This window comes from Macadamia integrifolia, chromosome 12 (assembly GCF_013358625.1).
Source record: "Macadamia integrifolia cultivar HAES 741 chromosome 12, SCU_Mint_v3, whole genome shotgun sequence".
Classification (NCBI taxonomy): domain Eukaryota; kingdom Viridiplantae; phylum Streptophyta; class Magnoliopsida; order Proteales; family Proteaceae; genus Macadamia; species Macadamia integrifolia.
This window is the reverse complement of record NC_056568.1, coordinates 14,545,925-14,554,802: the sequence shown is the minus strand read 5'-3', so window position 1 is coordinate 14,554,802 and position 8,878 is coordinate 14,545,925.

Here is an 8,878-nt window from a genome sequence, read left to right as displayed (position 1 = left end):
GGAAGAATATATACCTCTTATGGAGTTTGCATATAACAACAGTTACCAAGCCACAATCGGGATGGCTCCATATGAGGCGTTATATGGCAGAAAGTGCAGAACTCCTTTGTATTGGGATGAGGTAGGTGAACGTCGAATGTTAGGACCTGAGAAGATACAAATGACTTGTGACAAAGTCGACGTTATTAGAGAACGGATTAAAGCAGCTCAGTCCCATCAAAAGAGCTATGCGGACACCCGCAGAAAAGATACTGAATTTCAGCCAGGAGAAAAGGTATTTCTTAAGATCTGTCCTACTAAAGGGTTGCAAAGGTTTCACAGAAAGGGGAAGTTGAGCCCAAGATACATTGGACCATTTGAGATCTTATCCCGGGTTGGCTCAGTAGCCTACATGCTTGCTCTGCCACCTTCACTTGGGGATGTTCACAACGTATTCCATGCTGAAGAGATAAGTGCATGATGCATCTCATGTACTACCCATGGAACCAGAGTACCTAGAAGCTGATATGACCTATACAGAGCAGCCAGCTGAAATTTTGGACCGGAAGGTGAAGACCCTTCACAACCGCTCCATTTCCTATGTAAAGGTGCGATGGGCTGATCATTCACTTGAAGAAGCATCTTGGGAGGCAGAGGATGAAATGCAAGCCAAGTACCCTCATCTTTTTGATCAACCAGGTACGTAATTTCGAGGACGAAATTATTCACAAGGGGGGGGTAATGTAATACCCTGCTTCTTAAACCCGGTCTGATTTCGCTGTTGAACCGGTTTAACCATGCAGGAACCGAGCCAGAGGAAATTAGAGCGGGTTCCTTATGGGCTATGATGGCACGGGTGACCTTATGGGCTATGATGGCAAGGGTGACCTTAAACACCGGTTGGCCCGACAAGTCCGAGCCAGTGCCAGAAGAGACGGGAGTGCCCAAACCGTGTACGTGCACCTACCATAAGGCTATGTACGGATAAAATAGGTATTATATCCGTATATTAAGGTATATACGTATACTACACCGTATGTCGGGGTGGGGTTTGTGCCGAGGCCCGAACCCTGTCAAAATCCCAAGTTTTGGCCCTCAGGTGGGCGGACAGGTGGGTGCACCCACCCACCTGAGTGACCCATCCATGTGCACTGTTCACTTAATGAGGAATTATATATATAGCTTTATGATTTTCTTTTCTTTTTATTTATTACCCTCGTACGTTGGTGAGAAGAGTAAAGAGGAGAGAGAAAAGAAAGGGAAGAAGAAAGGAAGAGAAGGGAGAGGAAGAAAAGGGGGATTTCAGCGGTGCCGAAGCTTGGTCTTCCCATTCCGGTGCTGGGAGAGTGATCTTCAACTCTAGATCTACATTTGGAGGTAAGCAAAGTTGGGTTTTTTGAACATTCACCATACCCAAGCTTAAACCCTTGATTCGAGTATGGTTTCTTGAGATCTTGTAACTCCCCTTTGAAATGATGAATCTAAGGTTTAATGGATGATTTATATGTTGATCTTGAAGGATTTGAAGAGGTATTGATAAGGTGGAAGAAGATTGTGGGTTTGAAGTGGTTTGAGGGTTTGAAGTGATTTGAAGGGTTTGAAGTTGTTCTTGAGCAAAGAAGGTAAGATGGTTTCCCATTCCTTGAATCTAACCTAGATCTAGGTTAGAACCATCCTATAAGACCTTGAAGGTGTGAAGAATGGATGGGAAAAGCCCCCATTTGAATCCCCAAAGAATGGAGGAAGTTGGGAAGAAACGGTGGTTTTACCGCCAAGACCGGTGGGTGCAACCGGTGGGCCCCTACCCGCCTGTGGGCACCCACCTGAGAGGGCAGGGGGGCTTCGGGCCCAATCGGCGGGCCCAACTGGCGGGCCAACCGGTGGGCCACCCTACCCGCCGGTCCTAGCAGGGGTCCCTGGCCCAGCCGGTGGGTCCTACCGGTGGGCCCCTACCCTGCCGGTCCTAACCGGTGGGTAAGACCGGTGGGTAGACAGCCCACCTGTCTGACCCACCCGTGTGGCCCCGAAGGTGATCCTTATGTCCGATCGAACCCAAATCGGATGTGTGACCTTCTTTTGACGTTCTAAACATGATTTTGTCATCGATTTCGTTAATTTTGATTCTAGATGGTGAAGTACTAACCCCGCTCAATTATGTTAGGTTCACCAAATCCTACCCGATTCGCTCCGGATCTCACCGTACCGAACGGGAATCCTTGTACGCTGCAGGTAAGTGGGAGAGGACGTTTGGTCTTGTTTTAAGGCATTGTTTGGCATTCATTTAATTGTATCTAGTCTAGTCATGCCATCATGAATATGCTATGTAGATTAGTCATTCCTCACATTGTTATGCATATGTGCTATGTTTACTTTCTAAATGGCAATTGAATGAGATGTTTATATGTTGAATGTGGACATCATGGTGCATGATGCATTGATAGACTAGATGCCATAGTCGGCTTGGAAACGAGTGCATTGGTGGCCCGTGGAATGGGACACGGAGGCACTATGCAATTATACTATTATCATATAGGAGCATGCGATATTAGGATTTTCACCATCCCGTGCTATGACCCTTCCCAATAGGGGTTAAGGTGTTGGGTTATCATTTGGGGGGAAGCAGTGGTCGCGGGTGTCGGGTCACTGTGGCGGTTAGACATAACGCCCGACGAGTCATGTAGGACAGTCGGTAACCCCGGTGGTACATTCAAGAGGGCCAATCGTACTGCTTTTAAATTGCTGGAGTCAGCACCTTTATTTCAGTTATTTACATTTCTGTTGAGAGCCGGTGGACGCATTGTCTTTACTTTTCCGAGTACTCACGGTGGGCCTTCTCCAACAGCCCTATGGGCGTATCGCGGGAGGGAGTTCGCGGCTCGTACCCGGAGTATACGCGCACTGTGGTTGTAGTAGCACTTAAACCAAAGACTTAGTAATGTTGTTTAGGTGGATGTGAATTTAAAATGAATTGCATGGCATGTAGTGCATATGATGTGTTGTGATGTGTGGACTGTTGTGTGTGGTCCACCTCTCTACTTACTGGGCTAGTGAGCTCATTCCACGTGTACACCCCTTTTTTAGATGATTTTGCAGGTCATACATCTGAGGAGCATGGGGTGGGTCCCACAGTCGAGTTTCCTGAAGAGGACTGGTGGACCCCTGAGGAGTTAGAGCACGGTGCTGACTGCTTGTGCGAGAGCTATGCTGCGGGACAGCAGTTCTGAGGCCGAGCTGAGCTCCACCTTGGAGGCCGTGCTGAGCTCCACTTCTGAGGCCGAGCTGAGCTCTTCTATATGATGCCGAGCTGGGCACAACCCTTGATGCCGAGCTGAGCTCCAGCCTTGAAACCGAGCCGAGCTGTGTACTCTGATGGTTTTTGATGATTTCCTGTATATACTTGGTATTTGAATCATATTCTTTTTGTGTATATATCATGCCTTCGGGCCCAAATGTATATAATTATTGTATCACAATTCGGGTATCAAGTATATGGGATTTATTCACAGGTAAAACTTAGTCTTCCGCTGATCTGATGAACTTATGTTAGTGTGTGTATGCTGTGGTGGAATACAGTATCTGATGATCCTGGCAGGTTTGGATTAACCGGTGTTAACTCGGTCACCGCTCCAGTTCAGGGTGAACGGGGTGTGACAGCTATCATCCATTTATCATGCTGTGCATCACTCATAGCATCATGGTAGGAAGATGGATCACCTGTACCTACAGTAAGGGCATAGGCAACCATGTCCTCAAACCCGTATCTCATAGGTGCTTTGTGAGTACGCTTCCCTTTACACTTTGCTACAGTATAGGGAACTTCTACTGCTTCCTGTTGTCCTGGTAAGTCACTTGATGACTCATTCTCTCTTGTTGTTTCTAACTCACCTAACTCCACCTGCACAGTAGAACCTTCTTTATTTTCATCAACTACTTATGAATTGTAATTTGACTTCACTATATGAGACTCATCAAACACGACGTCTCTGCTAACCACAACTTTCTGTGAACTTGGATCCCACAAATTGAATCCCTTTACACCTTTCTTAAAACCAAGAAAGATACATTGCTTAGACTTTGAGTCTAACTTGGAACGCTACTCACTCTCAACATGCGCATAGGCTGGACAACCAAATATTTTTAGAATATAATAATCTACTGGTTTTCCTGTCCATACCTCTTCAGGAATTTTACAATCAATCGCCTTTGATGGAGACCTATTGATGAGGAAACATGCCATGTTCACTACTTCTGCCCAAAATCTCTTGCTCCATCCTGCATTCAGCCTCATACTCCGAGCTCTTTCTAGAAGTGTTATGTTCATCCTTTCAGCTACACCATTTTTTTGTGGTGTCTTTGGAACTGTGAAGTGACGTGTAATCCCTTCAGCTTTGCACAATTCTAGAAACGGCTTGTATGTGTACTCTCCTCCATTGTCTGTTCTCAAGTATTTAATTTTCTTTCTGTCTTCCTTTCTACCTCAGCCTTCCATTCCTTAAATTTAGTGAACACCTCACTTTTATGCTTCATGAAGTAGATCCAGACTTTCCTTGAGTAATCATCAACAAAGGTCACGAAGTATTCTGCCCCACCTTTAGATTTTGTTGTTGAAGGACCCCATACATCGCTGTGTACATAATCAAGTACCCCTTTACTCTTATGTTTTACAGTTTTGAAGCTAACCTTGCACTGTTTTCCGAACACACAATACTTGCAGAAGTTCAATTTACAAGTTTTTACTCCCTTCAACATTTTCCTTTTATGAAGCTCCATCAATCCTCTTTCTCCCATATGCCCTAACCGCATATGCCACAGATAGGTATCATCTGTATCAAATACTGCATCTGTAGTCACAGATGCTCCACCTATAACTGTGCTCCCTATGAGTCTGTATAGGTTTCCTGCTAGCTGTCCCTTCATGACAACCATTACACCCTTAATAACTTTGAGAACTCCACCTTCTGCTATGTACTTGCAACCATTTGAGTAAAGTGCCCCCAAAGATATTAAGTTTTTCCTTAATTTTGGTACATGTCTCACATCTGCTAAGGTTCTTACTATCCCATCAAACATCTTGATTTTGATAGTGCCTATTCCAATGGTCTTGCATACGGCATCATTCCCCATTAGGACAGACCCACCATTATATGGTTGATATGTATCAAACCAATCCTTATGTGGACACATGTGATATGAACATCCAGAATCTAAAATCTAAGAATCAGAAGGTTGATTCTTACCTAATGATATTGATATATATATATATATATATATATAATTTTGTTCAGGTTGCTCAGTCACTTCCAATCACTAATTTCAAGCTTCAGTCACAGGTTAGCCTTTAACTTTTTAGTTTTATGACTTGATGTACATGTTGATTTTTTATGACTTGAATACTTGATGACTTGATGTACATGTTGATTTTTTATGACTTAAATACTTGATGACTTGATGTGTAACTGTATAAGTCAATAATTCATGTTGATTTTTGATGACATGATATGGCTATATTGATTTTTTATGATTTGATATTACTTAATGTTAGTTTTATATATTATGGGGTATATATTGTAGGCTTGTAGCATGCTAAATAACTTTAGAAAATAGGGAAAATAAAAAAGTAGCATACTATATAACTTTAAAAAATAGGAAAAATAAAAAATAACACATGGACAATTTGACCGCCATGGCAACACCATAATGGGCGATTCATCGCCAAATCAATTAGTCACCCCTCCACCACCTTGGATCGAATTGACGTTGTGACAACTATGGTGTTCTGTAAACATGGTTCTCCCCAACGACATTGATTTGCTCAACCCTCCAGCTGAGCTTGAAAAGAGGAGACACAAACTTAAGCATTTGGTGCAGTCACCCCGACCATTAAATACATCAGCCAATGCGCTATCCATGCTAGCCACTTCTGGATTGTCGGAGTTAGCACAACCAATCTTCATAGAGGTGCTATCACGATCAAGTTTGGACCAGAATGATAAGGTTATGCAACTAGAATCAGAAGAGAGTTAGATGAATCCTATTCTAGGGTAATTAACAGAAGGACTATTGCCAAGAGGCAGAGAAGAAGCACTGAAGATCAAGAGTTGAGTAGTCAAGTTTGTTGTCATGGACGATGGCTCGCTTTACAAGAGGTCATTCGCCAGTTCCTTACTGAAATGCTTAGGGCCCATTGACGCACAATATGCCCTAAAGGAGTACACAGAGGAGTTTGTGGTCAACACCTGGTGTGAGAAACCAAGCCTTCGATGGGGGGAATCATCGGTCTCTCTATTGAACATGAGTCACTACCTAGATTAGGGTATAATTGAAATTGAAATGACTACATCTGAACTTTCTAACTATGGGTTAGAGTTCATGTTAGGTTGTGGTCCAAGGAAGTGATTAGGCACCTCGATCCACCCAGCAAAAATCAGACTTCTACCCTTGGTCTAATACACAAGTTATTGATTGGGTGGGATGTCTAAGTTTAGAGTAAATACAAGCATTATAATTTAAACATGTATTAAATATAAAACATGGCTAGAATGTAGAGAGATGGGTTCAAATCCACATACCAACATCCAACTTCTTTGCATGGTTAGTATATGGAATGTAATGCAAACATGCTGATAATGCAAAATAATGACAAAGCTAACCCTAGAAAGTGAGAAACAGTGAGAAATACATCAGTATAAAATTGAAATAAAATTATAAAAATCCAATAATATCAAGGTAGGTATATACATCATGCAAAACAAGTTTGAAAGAGGAATGTTTTGCAAAAAAAAAAACTATGGGAAAAAGCATTTAGTAGGCCTACAATTCGAGACTCCATCAAATAAAAATCTTAGATTTTGTACTGGCCAATAAGGAAGAAAATTCAGTAAAAATAGCAAATAAAATTAATAAATTTTGAAAATTTTACAGTATGTAGATTACAACATAATATACAACTAGAAGGAATTTTATGAAATTCCCTATGGAAGGTCATCATTAATTACAATTAAGTACTTGTGTAAAGACAACTCACCACCAATCTATTTCCTAATCAGTAATTTTGGATAATTTGGAAATGAGAAAAGGGATGTGTTTCTATAGCAAATCAGTACCTTTGTCGCCTAGCTTGTATAGGGTGGGTTTTGCCTTTTTGGGTTGATTGATCTCTTTAGGGGAAATTTTTTGGCTACTACCAGGTTTGCAGGAACTTTCCTGCTACTCGAGTTCCTAGCCAAAGAAATTGAATAATTCACTCCCCCTTTGGTTTACAAAATACCCTCCTAGGTTTTAGTATTTTCTAAATACCCTTCAAGATTCCATTGCTTTGGCTGCTTGCCCGGGTAGCAGGAAAGTTCCTACAAATAATTCCCCCTTTTGTTCTATAATCTCCCCCTCCCCCCCACCCCCCAATCTCCTTTTTTTTTTTTTTTTCTTTTTCTTTGCAATAAATTGATACTCATAAAAAAAAATGTACCGAAGATAAATGTCTCATGCCTAAGGATCATTCGTAGAAAACAGATCTTAGCATTAAAGAAAATGAAAGAAATAAACAAAAAGAAAAGTAGATATCAACTAGTTTGGCAGTCAGATTTCAGAAACTGATAAGGGGGAGAGAGGGGGATAGAGGCTAGCCACACTATACGATTCTCTGTTATTGGGCCACAACATAAGATTCTCTTCCACCAAGGCCACAAAGCCATCCAGGTTCGTAGAGTATAACTAGCTTTTGGAATTACAAGTTGTCTGTGAGTCCTACAATGCATGCAAGAAGGAATAGATTACTATAAAATGTAGGTACAGCTAACCCTCTTCTCAATGTGTATCCAAGGGTCAACAAAGACACGTTTGGTGTCCCCTAGAGTTCCTCCCTGCACTTCTGTGAAGGCTGGTTAAGCCCTTGCCACTGCTTCATTCGCTGAAGTGTTTGGAGGAACTCCAGGTGCCACCCAACATTTATTCGTATAAGAAATTCTCTCTCGCTCTCTCTCTCTCTCTCTCTCTCTCTCTTCCAGAGCTACATTGTTCTAGATAAGATTTGCAGAAGGCACCATGACTTCATCTTACTTCATGAACCAGATTTATTTATTTTCTATTATTAAATTTTTTTTTTTTTCTTCAATGGTGATACAACCAACTGATGAGGTAGAGAATGACTACCGAGACCAAATAATTTCATTAGGTTTGCCAGTTTCTTAACTGCTCTATTTTATGATGTTTCTCTAGTTATTTGGTTTCAAAAAAAATTTCATTTATTGTTATGATCATTGTTTATAATGCCAATCTACATACTTAGTTTGTCATTTTTCATATTAGAGAGAGAAGAGGGCCAAAGGGGGAGAAGGTGGAGAACATGAGACTCCTGATTTTTGAACAAATTGAACTAATTGCAAGATGGGTTTTATTAGGAGAATTCTTGGATATTTTTGAGTGATTATAAATGGATCTAAGAACGAATGAAGATCTCCCAATATTTTCGCGAAGCTTATCCTGTTGTGGATGTTTTGGTTAAATCAGTAGCAAAGTTTGAAACTTATGCACCCCTCGTCTCTTGGCAAGTTTTGATAAAAAAACGAATTGCTTCTGGATGCATCAAAATTTCATTTCAAATAGAGTTTTTCAGTTCTTTGTTCTTTTTTACGGTGCGCTGGCCTTCCATTCTTACTGATGGTACTGTTGAAGGTGGAAGAAGTTTTGATTAGGCTTTTTTCCTTGGTGTTGGAGTTTCTAGCCTAGTCCAGTGTTGATTGTACATTCTTTCTTTCTTTTTCAAATACAAATGATCTTCTAACAGAAAAAAATAATAATAAACAGATCCAAGTTTTCTGAACTAGCTTTTTTATTCTGCTTCTTTGAAAATGGATTTTGTTACTAACCCATCTTGTCATCTATTGTTGCCACTACATTAATA